The sequence below is a fragment of the Triticum dicoccoides genome, chromosome 2A (assembly GCF_002162155.2).
Source record: "Triticum dicoccoides isolate Atlit2015 ecotype Zavitan chromosome 2A, WEW_v2.0, whole genome shotgun sequence".
NCBI lineage: Eukaryota > Viridiplantae > Streptophyta > Magnoliopsida > Poales > Poaceae > Triticum > Triticum dicoccoides.
In genome coordinates, this window is record NC_041382.1 from 581,404,103 (window position 1) to 581,418,798 (window position 14,696).

Here is a 14,696-nt window from a genome sequence, read left to right on the forward strand (position 1 = left end):
GTCGTAAGGCTAATGAGTACAGATGGATTTCAAAAGGAAGACGGACAATGATGGTAAATGTCACCATTAAGAAAGCTCGACTTGTCGTTAAGATGTTTTCCGACAAGTTCAAGGAGTTGACTACGATGAGATTTTCTCACTCGTAGCGATGCTAAGAGTCTGTTGGAATTATATTAGCGATTACTGCATTATTTATGAAATCTTGCGGATAGGATGTCAAAACATTGTTTCCTCGACGATTTTAATGAGGAAAGGTTGTATGTGATACAACCGGAAGGTTTTGTCAATCCCGAAAGATGCTAATAAGTATGCAAAGCTCCAGCAATCCTTCTAAGGACTGGAGTGAGCATCTCGGAGTTGGAATGTATGCTTTGATGATGATCAAAAATTTTGGGTTTGTACAAAGTTTATGAGAAACTTGTATTTCCAAAGAAGTGAGTGGGAGCACTATAGAATTTCTGATGAGTATATGTTGTTGACATATTGTTGATCAGAAATGATGTAGAATTTCTGGAAAGCATATAGGGTTATTTTGAAAGTGTTTTTCAATGGAAAGCCTGGATTAAGCTACTTGAACATTGAGCATCAAGATCTATAAGGATAGATCAAAATGCTTAATAATACTTTCAAATGAGCACATACCTTGACATGATCTTGAAGGTGTTCAAGATGGACCAGTCAAAGAAGGAGTTCTTGCCTGAGTTGTAAGGTACGAAGTTAAGACTTAAAGCTCGACCTCGGCAGAATAGAGAGAAAGGACGAAGGTCGTCCCCTATGCTTAAGACATAGGCTCTACAGTATGCCATGCTGAGTACCGCACATGAAGTGTGCCTTGCCATGAGTCAGTCAAGGGGTACAAGAGTGATCCATGAATGGATCACAGACAGCGGTCAAAGTTATCCTTGGTAACTAGTGGACTAAGGAATTTTCTCGATTATGGAGGTGGTAAAAGAGTTCGTCGTAAAGGTTACGTCGATGCAAGCTTAACACCTATCCGGATAGCTCTAAGAAGAGATACCGGATACGTATTATGGGGCAACAATTTAGAATAGCTCCAAGTAGAACAGTTATTTGGAATAGCTCCAAATAGAGCGTGGTAGCTACATCTAGGAGATGACATAGAGATTTGTAAAGCACACACGGATCTGAAAGGTTCGGACCCGTTGACTAAAACCTCTCTCACAAGCAACATGATCAAACCTAAAACTCTTGGGTATTAGTCACATGGCGATGTGACCTGTGAGTATTAATCACATGGCGATGTGAACTAGATTATTGACTCTAGTGCAAGTGGGAGACTGTTGGAAATATGCCCTAGAGGCAATAATAAAAGTGTTATTATTATATTTCCTTGTTCATGATAATTGTCTTTTATTCATGCTATAACTGTATTATCCGGAAATCGTAATACACGTGTGAATACATAGACCACAATATGTCCCTAGTGAGCCTCTAGTTGACTAGCTCGTTGTGATCAACAGATAGTCATGGTTTCCTGGCTATGGACATTGGATGTCGTTGATAACGGGATCACATCATTAGGAGAATGATGTGATGGACAAGACCCAATCCTAAGCCTAGCACAAAGATCGTGTAGTTCGTTTGCTAGAGCTTTGCCAATGTCAAGTATCTCTTCCTTTGACCATGAGAGCGTGTAACTCCTGGATACCGTAGGAGTGCTTTGGGTGTATCAAACATCACAACGTAACTGGGTGACTATAAAGGTGCACTACAGGTATCTCCGAAAGTATCTATTGTTTTATGCGGATCGAGACTGGGATTTGTCACTCCGTGTAAACGGAGAGGTATCTCTGGGCCCACTCGGTAGGACATCATCATATGCGCAATGTGACCAAGGAGTTGATCACGGGATGATGTGTTACGGAACGAGTAAAGAGACTTGCTGGTAACGAGATTGAACAAGGTATTGGATACCGACGATCGAATCTCGGGCAAGTAACATACCGATAGACAAAGGGAATTGAATACGGGATTGATTAAGTCCTTGACATCGTGGTTCATCCGATGAGATCATCATGGAACATGTGGGAGCCATCATGGGTATCCAGATCCCGCTATTGGTTATTGACCGGAGAACGTCTCGGTCATGTCTACATGTCTCCCGAACCCGTAGGGTCTACACACTTAAGGTTCGATGACGCTAGGGTTATAAAGGAAGTTTGTATGTGGTTACCGAATGTTGTTCGGAGTCCCGGATGAGATCCCGGACGTCACGAGGAGTTCCGGAATGGTCCGGAGGTAAAGATTTATATATGGGAAGTCCTATTTTGGCCACCGGAAAATGTTCGGGATTTTTCGGTATTGTACCGGGAAGGTTCTAGAAGGTTCCGGAGTGGGGCCCACCTGCATGGGGGGACCCACATGGACGTGGGTAGTGGGGGCAAGGCCCCACACCCCTGGTCAAGGCGCACCAAGATCCCCCCTTAGAAGGAATAAGATCATATCCCGAAGGGATAAGATCAAGATCCCTAAAAAGGGGGGATAACAATCGGTGGGGAAGGAAATAATGAGATTTCTTTCCTCCCACCTTGGCCAACGCCCCAATGGACTTGGAGGGCAAGAAACCAGCCCCTCCACCCCTATATATAGTGGGGAGGCGCATGGGAGCTATACACGAAGTTCTGGCACAGCCCTACCTCTCTTCCTACTCCTCCTCTCCCATGGTGCTTGGCGAAGCCCTGCTGGATTGCCACGCTCCTTCACCACCACCACACCGTTGTGCTGCTGTTGGATGGAGTCTTCCTCAACCTCTCCCTCTCTCCTTGCTGGATCAAGGCGTGGGAGACGTCACCGGGTTGTACGTGTGTTGAACGCGGAGGTGCCGTCCATTCGGCACTAGGATCATCAGTGATTTGAATCACGACGAGTACGACTCCATCAACCCCGTTCACTTGAACGCTTCCGCTTAGCGATCTACAAGGGTATGTAGATGCACTCTCTTTCTACTCGTTGCTGGTCTCTCCATAGATAGATCTTGGTGACACGTAGGAAAATTTTGAATTTCTGCTACGTTCCCCAACACCAACACCACCAGGTCACTTCTCCAATCCTTTGGAAAACCTCATCGTCCCATTAGCCCGTTTGGCGGCTCTCCCAATGGAAGGCGACTCTTCGACAGCAGTCGAAACACGAAGGGTGAGAGAGCTTCTTCAGACGGCTCTGGCATAGCAGGATGCGTACTCTTACAGTCGAGACAGAATCCATTCAAACCCTCGCTCGAGCCGGAGCCCGAGCTATAGCAGGCATATGGACTCAGCTGATATGTCAAGCAACGCTCAACACTGCAACCAACCGCGCGGGCATGAGCCGGTGTAGGCGGGAGCCCTTAACTTAGCGGATCAGGAGAGGATTCGACAAGAGGCTGAGCGGGCGGTTTAACTGGCAGCTGAGCAGGTGGCTCATCAAACTTTTCTGGCTTATCCAGCAACCTCTGTTGAGGCAGGAGTAGCCACAAGGACCGTAGGCGTTCCTTGCTTGGTGTCGGCTATACGTAATGAGCGCTTGCCTAAAGACTTCAAGGGGCCTCGTAAAGTACCTAATTACACGGCCGATTTGCAGCCTAGGGCATGGATTGAGAGTTACGAGATGGCAATGGAGCTATTAGAGGTCAGTGATGCAGCAATGGCTAAGTACTTCACCATGATGTTAGATGGAACGGCTCGCACTTGGTTGAAAGGGTTGCCGCCCAATTCCATCAGCTCATGGGCAGAGTTGAAGGCCTGGTTCATTCAAAACTTCAAAGACACATGTAAGCAACCTATGTCAATCATGGACCTGACTAATTGTAAGCAAGAGGAAGGGGAGTCCACAACCCATTGGGTGCGCCGGGTCAAGGAGATAATACATTCATCTGATAAGATGGATGCTGGTTCGGCAGTCTTAATGTTGGAGAAAAATTGCCGTTTTGAACCTCTAAAGCAGAAGCTGGGGCGGCTCAAGCATGACTGCAATGACATGGGCCAGTTGATGGCGGCTCTGATCAAGTATGCTGATTTTGACAATGCCAAGGATCCCTTGTCTGATGAGGAGAAAACAGGGAAGGGAAAGAAGAACGGCAACGGCAAGGGTCACCAACATAACCTGGTAAATCAAGGAGGTAATAAACGTAAGGCTGACGAATTTGTGGCTAACACCAATACACAGGGTAACAACCAATGGCGCAAGGGTATGCAACCCCCTCGGTCAGGCGAGTCAGGTCCCACCCTCGAGCAACTATTGAACGAACCTTGCCCAAGACACGGCACCCGGGAGAAGCCAGCAACCCATCTGTGGAAGGACTGTACGATCATGAAGGCATTTAAAAATTCAAACACGTTTGATAGCAGTCATAGGCCTGGCGGCGGTTCAGGCGGAGGCGGCTTTCATGGCCCGGGCGCCGGTTCAGGCGGAGGCGGTTTTCACGGTCAAGGCCATACAGGTAACCAGGTAAGCTACAATCAACAACCCGGCCAAGGCAATCAGCAGCAGCAGTCCGGATATCAGAGCAACCCAAAACAGTTGAATAGTGGGCAATACCACATATTTACCAGTAGTTTATGCAAGAGGGACCGGAAGCTTCATAAGAGGGTTGTCAATGCTATTGAGCCGGCGATACCGCGTTATTTGAGGTGGTCTGAACAGCCTATTGTGTGGAGCAGAGAAGATCATCCTCCCCGGATTGACAATCTGGTTCACTTAGCCTTGGTAGTGGCACCCCAGGTTGGTGGATATAAATTCACTAAAGTGCTCATGGATGGAGGTAGTAGCATCAACATCCTCTACTATGAGACGTTCCATCGGATGGGGTTGACTGATAAGAGTCTTAAGCAATCCAACATTGTTTTTCACGGTGTTGTACCTGGCAAATCGGCATACCCAATTGGTAAGATTGAACTGGAAGTAGCCTTTGGGGATGAATATGATTCCAGGGCGGAGAAGTTAACTTTTGAGGTGGTTAAGATCAAAAGCCCATATCATGCTCTGTTTGGACGGCCGGCTTACGCCAAGTTCGTGGCTCGGCCGTGTTATGTATATCTATAGCTCAAGATGCCGGGTTATAAGGGCACCATTATAGTGCATGGAAGCCGGAAAATAGCCCTGGACTGTGAAGAAGGAGATGTTGTGTATGTTGAGTCTGTTTGTGCAACAAAGGAGTTAAAGTTTTATAAAGATAATGTTGACCTGGCAGACATGATGTCGTTAAAAAAGCCAACAATGGAGCATGAGCCGGTGTTGAAATTCAAATCAGCTAATGACACCAAGACGGTTGACTTCGTGCCCGGCGACTCATCCAAGCAGTTCATCATCAGTGCCAACTTGGATCCAAAATAGGAAAGCGCGCTCATCGAGTTCATCTATGAGAACCGAGACATCTTTGCATGGAAACCTTCTGATATGCCGGGTGTCCCGAGAGAACTCACTGAGCACACTCTCAATATTGATCCGAAGTTTAAGCTGGTCAGACAGTTTCTCCGACGGTTTAACAAGGAACGGCGCAAGGCCATTGGAGAAGAGGTGGCCTGGCTCTTGGCGGCCGGGTTCATTGTGGAAGTTTTTCACCCAGAGTGGTTGGCCAACCTGATGCTTGTACTCAAGAAGAATGGCACCTGGTGTATGTGTGTGGATTACACCAATTTAAACAAAGCTTGTCCAGCTGACCCTTTTGCTCTCCCTCGTATTGGTCAGATCATTGATGCTACGGCGGGTTGCGCGCGTTTGAGTTTTCTGGATGCTTATTCAGGTTATCATCAGATCAAGATGGCAGTCAAGGACCAGGAGAAGACATCCTTCATCACTCCGTTTGGAGCCTTTTGCTATGTGTCTATGCCTTTTGGGCTTAAGAGTGCCCAGGTGACTTATCAACGGTGTATGCAGAATTGCCTTCACAATCAGATTGGGCGTAATGTTCATGCTTATGTGGATGATATAGTGGTGAAGTCTAGAAAAGAGGAAAACTTAGTAACAGATCTGAAGGAGACCTTTGATAACCTCCGGGTCTACAAGATGATGCTTAACCCGGCTAAGTGTGTTTTTGGAGTCCCCGCTGGCAAACTCTTGGGTTTTTTGGTATCTAATAGAGGTATTGAAGCTAACCCGAAGAAAATTAAGGCAATCACCTCCCTGGCCAAACCGGTGTGCATGACGTTCAACGGCTGGCGGGTCGCGTCGCTGCTTTGAGCCGGTTCATAAGCCGGTTAGGGGAGAAGGCGATGCCTTTGTATCAGATGATGAAAAAGACGGATGATTTCATTTGGAGTGATGCTGCAAACTCTGCCTTTGAGTATCTGAAGAAACAACTTGCTGAGCCGCTGGTTCTTGTTGCTCCGGTTGAGAAAGAGCCGCTATTGTTATATGTAGCCGCTAACTCACGAGCTGTTAGTGTGGCGATTGTGGTGGAACGCAAGGAGGCTAGCAAGGAACATCCAGTCCAACGGCCGGTTTACTACGTCAGTGAGGTGTTGATTGAGTCTAAACAAAGATATCCACATTGGCGGAAACTCGTATATGGGGTGTTCATGGCAAGCCGGAAGCTCAAACATTATTTTCAGGGTCACCCAATCACTGTGGTTAGCTCTGCTCCATTGGGAGACATCATTCAAAATAGAGAAGCCACTGGACGAGTCGCCAAGTGGGCCATTGAACTTGGGTCTCATGGGTTGAAATATGTACCACGTACTGCGATCAAGTCTCAAGCGCTAGTTGACTTTATTAATGATTGGACGGAACTGCAGATGCCAGAAGAGAAACCAGACAACACGTATTGGACGATTCACTTTGATGGGTCTAGACAATTGGAGGGCTCAGGGGCTGGAGTTGTTCTAACCTCCCCTCGAGGTGACAAGTTTTGTTATGTGCAGCGACTGATGTTTCCTTGTACTAACAACGCAGTAGAGTATGAAGCCTTGCTCCATGGTCTTCGAATGGCCAAAGAGATGAGCCTGAGCCGGGTCCGGTGTCTTGGCGATTCAGATTTGGTGGCTCAAAAGGTGTCAGGCAAGTGGGATTCCAAGGACCCTCTCATGGCGGCTTATCACCGTGAAGTCGATGTTGTTGCAAGACATTTTAAAGGTTATCAGGTGGAACACATTGACCATAGGAAGAACGAAGCGGCAGATACTCTAAGCCGGTTGGGGTCTCAGCATAAGCCGGTGCCACCTAACACCTTTTTGGATGTTTTGCATAACCCGTCTGTTAAGTTACCTACAGAGGAAGATTTGGCCGTTCCTGACCCGGAGGCACAGTTGGTGGCGGCTCTGCACGTCATCCCAGATTGGACAGTACCGTTCTTGGCTTACATGACCCAGAGTGAGTTGCCGGAGGATGAGACCCTGGCCCGACAGATAACCGGGCGGTCCAAGTCAATGACGATTTCTGACGGGGAGTTATACCATCGCAGCGTCTCTGGAGCATTTCAGCGGTGTGTTTCTCCTGAAGAAGGCCAAGAGATACTTCGTGAAATCCATGAAGGGGATTGTGGTCATCACGCCGGGTCGAAGTCTCTTGTGGCCAAAGCTTTTCGTCATGGTTTTTATTGGTTGACGGCTCATGCTGATGCAGAGGATCTGGTCAGTAGGTGTGATGGATGTCAAAAATTTGCACAGCGAGCACATGTTCCGGCTCAAGAGTTGCAGATGATTCCAATCACCTGGCCATTTGTGGTCTGGGGGCTTGACATGGTTGGACCTTTCAAAAGGTCTAAGGATAAAAGGACACATCTTTTAGTAGCAGTTGACAAATTCACAAAGTGGGTTGAGGCGGAGCCAGTGAATAAGTGTGATGCAGCCACAACGGTTCAGTTCATGAAAAAGGTGATCTTTCGCTTTGGTTTTCCACACAGCATTATCACTGACAATGGCACTAATTTATCCCAAGGGGCTATGGAGGAGTTCTGTCAACGTGAGCATATCCGGCTTGACGTTTCTTCTGTAGCTCACCCTCAATCTAATGGGCAGGCTGAGAGAGCAAATCAGGAAATCTTAAAAGGTCTCAAACCCGGGCTCATGGTTCCCTTACAGCGGACGCCGGGTTGTTGGGTAGATGAGTTACCCTCGGTATTGTGGAGTATTAACACCACCCCTAACAGATCTACGAGTTATACACCCTTCTTCATGGTTTATGGAGCGGAAGCAGTGCTGCCTAGTGACATCCGTCACGCCTCGTGTGGCGGCTTATGTTGAAGCTAATAACGAACAAGCCAAACAGGATGCGCTTGACTTATTAGATGAGGAAAGAGACTTAGCAGCGGCTCGATCAGCGATTTATCAACAGGACCTGCACCGCTATCACAGCCGCCGGGTTAAGTCTAGGACTTTTCAAGAAGGTGGCATGGTGCTCCGGCTCATCCAGGATCTGTCAGATGCACACAAGCTATCCCCGCCTTGGGAAGGACCCTTTATGGTCAGCAAGAACTTAAACAACGGGTCATATTACCTCATTGACGTTTGAGAGCACAAAGACTCACGTAAGTCGGAGGAGGAGACCTGCCGGACGTGGAACATTGCTCAACTTCGGATACTACACCTGAGCCATCGGCTCTCATCATGTACATACTTTGACATTGTATATACTATGATAAGTAATAAAGTAGGACCTCTGTCCTTTTCCTTTTCAACGATTATAGATCTTTACTCTTTTTTTACTATTTAAAATGACTATTAAGGAGCTGATCATATCTGAATCAAGTCTAACCCTTTTTGGTCCGGCTTATGATCGTATTCGAATCTAGCTGTAAATCTCATGATCACTTGGGGGCTTCCTGTTCAAACATAGGTCATATTCGAACCAAAGAGAACATAGCTATCGTAACCCTCTTGATAGGATCAAAGCCAAACTCACTAGGGGGCTTCTTGATCGTATCTGAATCATAGCTTAACCCCTTTTGGGTCCGACTTGGATCGTATTCGAATCAGGGTCGTTAAAAACCTCTCAAGGTCATTTGGGGGCTTCCTATTCAAACATAGGTCGTATTCGAACCAAAGAGAACATAGTTGTCGGTACCCTCTTGATCGGTGCAACGCCAAAGCCACTGGGGGCTATTTGATCGTATTCGAATCATAGCTTAACCCCTTTGGTCCGGTTTACTGATTGTATTCAAATCAGAAACCCCCAACCTCTAGTTACAAGGTTATTTATATTGTTTGCCACCTATTTGTCTTATTGGTTTTTTATTGTCTCAATTTTAAACAGTCAGCATGGTCTTTTCGCCGGCTTGACTATTTGACAATAAGCCGCCAAGGCATAAGAATCATCAGCCATTCAGAAGCATTGACTTCTCAAAAGGACTGGATCGTCAGCCTCATCACCTGGGTCACATAAACCGGTGGTCCAGAGGTCAAAGGTATAGGAATGACTGTTGTTCCAAGGTTATTTCAACCCTATTTTATTTTCACGTCTAGTTCTGTTTCTCTACTATGATAAAACTTTTGGTCATGTACCGGATATTCTGACCCGTTCGGTGTTAAACCGCCAAACAAGTATTTCCTTTGCTACAGGAACAGAGCCAAAATATTACAGAGATAACCATACATATGATGCATATATTGACATCAGGAAGCAAAGAGTCACACACGGCGTCTTATGCACGATGGCATAGGCAAAATATGCAGTGTTTCAAAGCTAATTCTATTACAAGGTTTCTTAAAGCCCACAAAGATGGTTCTCACTCTTCCCTTGCTGGTTCACCTCCTTCTGTCAATTGAAAGCTAGGATTGGACCAGTCAAAGCCGTTCATGGCAACGAACTATGATTCATCGTTAATCAAGCTAGTCAGATCAACCTCTGGAGAGAACGTGCATTGACAAACCGGCAGGATAAGGTCTGTCACCTTATAAGAAGGGGTCGCCATCTTTTTGTTCTCCAAATCAAAACCCGGCTGATATTTGTCAATATTGGTTTCATCTCCAAGAATGGTCTCCTGAGGTCGAACTCCCCTCACGCAAGCCATGAAGTCATCTTGCTCAAAGAGAGACCCATCTTCCTTTACAGTCGGGTACCCCTAGCTACATCCACCAGGTCTAGATCTGGCACCCAAGCCTTGGAACGGCTCAGAGCAGTTAAAGCTCCGGCTCTAGCGCGGGATCGTTTGACCTCTTGGAACCTGGCAGGTAAGATTGACAATTTCTTCAAGACATCACTGAGCCGGTTGGGTCCTTGATTGGCGGGTGAAATAGCAGCAACTGCTCGTTGAGCACCAATGTACAACTGTTCCACTAAGGTATAGACCGCCTTCAGTTTCGTCATGTTATCCTGGTTCAGGTTTTTGCTTCGCGGGCCTGCACATAATTTTTCAAGCGAGGGGTCAGCAGGCGGGTTATATTCCGAGTCAAAAGAAGGTGAAATAGATCAATACAGATGGCTTCCCAAAGATGGCAGAAACCATTTGAGACACTCGGTTCTTTAAGCCGGTCAGCTCTGTAGTAACCTCCTCAAGAGCTGCTTCGGCTTTTTCGGCACGTTGTGTTAGCAGCGTCTTCTCTTCAGCCCAGGTTTTCTTCTTGGCAGTCAAGCTGTTTCTCAATTTTGCCATCTCAGCAAGACTTAATTGAAGATTAGAGTCAGCAGCCTTGATTTCTGCCTCCTGATCCGCCAGCCGGGTCTTGGCGTCAGTTAATTGCGAACCCAATTCAGATAAGGCGTTCTACAAAACATACACATGTGTGTCAATGTTTAAATTAAAGTTCAAAAGTGAAGATTCAAGTCTCAAGTGCTTTGCACTGCAAAACCACTTGACACTTGGGGGATAATGTATGCCAAAACAATTTCTTATGACTAATGTATTTCAAGTCCCAAGTACCTTACAAAGTAACAGCACTTGGCACTTGGGGGCTAATGCATAATATTCAGAAAGTCTCTCAAGATTAAGCCGGATTACAATATTTGTTGGGTTCGGCACAAGATAGTTATGAAATTAAAAGTACCGGCTCATTTTATGATCAAGTGAATCGGCCCTTGGGGACTACAGGTGAAGTTTATTCTACTTTATTGGACTTCAGAAAAATCTAAAGGTAAAGCTTTAGCCTATATCATAAGTCTACAGATCATTCAGGTTTTATCATAATCTACAGACTTGGGGGCTGGCAAAATATAAGTAAGCCAGAAAAACATACCTCATACTTCAGCTGCAACTGCTTGACCATTTCGATTTCCGACTCACGGCTGAAGTACACATGGCTGAGATAGCCGGACAATATGTCATTGGCGTTCAGATGGCTATAATGAGAAATATCAAAGCGCACTTTCTGTCTCTCCAGGGCCTCTTGTTTAGCGGTGTGATGGGCCAACACGGTGGGATTCCCCGGCTCAACAAAGTGGCTTCCAGTGATCAGAACGTCCTGGACAGACGGTGATGGCGGGTTGGCCGAGCTGGATGGTCCGGTAGCAGAAGGATTAACGATGGTATCGTCAGCTAACGGCTCAGGAGGATCTGATTGAGTATTGGCAGCCGGGTCTTCTGGTGCTTTAGTTTGAGGGGGAGAAGGTGGCATGGCTGGTTCAGGTGCAAGGACTGACGGGTCTTCCGCCGGCCTAGAAACCTTGGCTTTCTTGAACTTGGCTTGGCCACTAAGAAAGATGTTATGAAACAGTTAGTATAAAGAAGCAGTTTGAAAGACACGGAGGAAAGATGATTTCTTCCTTACCCGGGGGCAGCCTTAAAAGCCAGGAACTGAGTTTGAGACGAGTTGCCAGAAGAGCGAGACACCTCCTGCAAAGATAAAAACAAAGTTACTAATGCAAGGGAGAAGATCCATTAATGAAAAGTAAAAGACGAAGAAATAAACCTCATTCGGGCGTTTTTGAGTTTGTTGAAGAACGGAAGGCGGCTCATCGTCGTTCTGGGCCTGACGGCGGCTCTCATGTTGCTGCTTTTTCAAAAGAAAATGAGGGTCCAGATAAGCCAAAGGGTGTGAAAACCTTACTTTCCGGGTTACGACTCGAAGTTTCTGCCTTGGCAAATGGGTTGAGTCGGAGGAAATAGTTACCTCTTCTTCCATGGCCTGACTGGCCCCCGTGTCGTGCTGGCAAAGATCAGTGTTAATAAGATTATTAAAAAGCTAGCCAAGGGAGTCAAGGGCTACCTCCGACTCAGAAGTATCATCATCAAGTTTCAACAGATCCTCAGCGGTGCTTTTCTTCTTCTTCTTAGATCTCCGGGTCATCTTCTTGGTGGTTATAGCGGTGGCTCTAGCTTTCTTGGCGGCTTCGTGGTTATACTTGGCTTTCCAGAAATCAGATTTGGCCTATAAACAAATAAGCAAGATGAAAGGTCATGCAAGTATTGAAAACAGCTGAGAAAAATACAAAGAGGAAGAGAGGAGAGGTTCTTTACCTCTGGCACCGGGTTAAGCTTGCAGAAGGGATTTAACCCGACTTTACTGCAATCTTCGTATTTGCCGTTCACCAGAAGGGTTGACATTGAAACAATATCTTCTTCAGTTAACTGAACGGAGCTGTGACGAAGAGAGTCGTCTGGGCCTCCACCATATTCATGCATTAATTTGGATCGACGGCTTAGAGGAATGACCCGCCACGCAACCCAGCAACGGGTTAAGTCGACTCCGGTTAAGCCGTTCCCCAATAAAGCGTTAATCCTTTTAATGGATGGAATCAGCTTCTTGCGTTCGATGGCAGTGAGTTTGTCAGGGAGTGCAAACTTGGAGTCAAGACGCTCTGCGCGATAACTCGACAGTGGCTTCTCATTTGCTGGTGAAGTGTCTTGACAATAGAACCAAGTCTGATTCCAGTCCTTGGGATGACTCGGCAAGACTATTAGGGGGAAGACGTCGCCCTGTCGACGCTGAATTGAGATACCCCCAAGTTCCAAGCTATGGCCATTGGTGCACTCGTTCTAGCGGTTCAGATAAAAATACTCTCTAAAGAGTTCCACAGTCGGTTCTTCTTGAAGGTACACCTCGCAGAGAACTTGGAAGTTGCAGATATTGGATATGGAATTAGGCCCGATGTCTTGAGGGTGGAGTTTGAAAAATGGAGGACATCTCTGAAGAACTTTGAGCCGGGTGGGGAAAAGCCACGGTTCATGTGATCAGAAAAGACGATAACTTCACCATCTTTTGGATTGGGCCGTTCCTCGTCCGGGTCAGGTGCACGGTAAGACATAACATTCTTCCCTGGAAAAAAACCTATGGTAAAGAATTCCTTCAGATTGTCCTCAGTAACTGTTGAGGGAACCCAGTTGCAGGCAGTCGGTGCTTTTGACGGCATGACGTTCAAAAGACGAACTGAAAAGAAAGCAGCATGCGGCTTAATTCAATAACGGTGCAATTAAGTGATGATGGTACAGGGGAGTAATGGCAGCTTACGTAAGGGCTAATGTCGTAAAAGGACAAGTAAGCCGGCACGATAAGCCGCCATGACTACAGATATTTGAGAAAGCAGATTCGGCTAAGTGTTGAGACAAACAAGTTCCCTAATTGTTTGATATTATTCCAGATCAAAGGGCTATTCAAAATGCAAAATATTCTAGACCTAAAAGTTTAGCACATATGAGTTTGTAAGTCCTAATGAGGCCTTTCTACTGGGAAAAGGGATCTACTAGTGTCAAGAGTAGGCACAAAACAACTACCGCACAAACATATATCTCTTTTGGGATCAAGAAGAGGCTGCAGGGAAGAACTACAGAGAAACTGCGATGAACTACGAAGAACATGCAGAAACCTAGAAAGCCCTAATGCAGATCTGAGGAGCAAGAAGGGAAACGCTTACAGCCACAGATCTTCCGAGGAAGGTCGCCGCTGTTTTCTTCTAGACTGATTCCGGTCGATGTAGCGGCCGAAGTCGACGGAGGTGAGGTGTTCTCTGGCGGTGGCGGAGCTCGAGCAGCAGCGGAGGTTGCGAGAGGAGGAAGACGAAGAAGAAAGAAGAATGAGAAAGACCAGGGCGTGCCTATTTATAAGGGAGTAAGCAAACAGGCGGGCACGAAAATCGAGGAGACCCGAATAATGATTATCCAACTAAACGGACGCCTCGATTCTCGGAAGGCATTAAAGAATAAAGATCCGTTGAGAGATGATGTCACAATGGTTTTTTGTGTTTTCAAGAAATGATGTCATGGCGGGTTATAAAAATTTCTGCGAAGAAAGAAAGATGGACTTTTTCTAAGTATTGAAGATTGACAAAGAACAAAGTTCAAAGTCAACCTGGGCCCAATGTTGGGGATATAGCTATCAGTTATGACCCGCCCAGGAGGGGCCGGTCCCAATGACGAGTCACAAAGGAAGCCCAAAAAACATTCAAGGTGATAGTTTATTAAGGCTTATAGAAGGCCTAAGCCCAGAGGCGGCTTAAGGCCCAATATTGTAAACCGCCGTATGTAAGGAAAGGCTTGTAAGGAAAGGCATTTAAAAGAAGTCACCGAGCCAGACACGCTTTATGAGCCGGCCGGGACTCTGTAGGCCGCCAGGCGTCAACCCGTGTATATAAGGGGATGACCCAGTGGCAGCTTAGGGAAAGAAACAGAAGATCGATAACCAAGCTGACGGATTAGCCTCTTGGTGATCGAAACCCCAGCAATTCCAACACAACTAGACGTAGGCTTTTACCTTCATCGTAAGGGGACGAACTAGTATAAAATCTCTCATGTCCTTTGTCCCGATTAACCCCTTTAAGCTTCCTAGTTGCGATGGCCCTATGATTAAGTCCTTTTGCTAGGACATCTGTCGTGACAATTCCACGACACATAT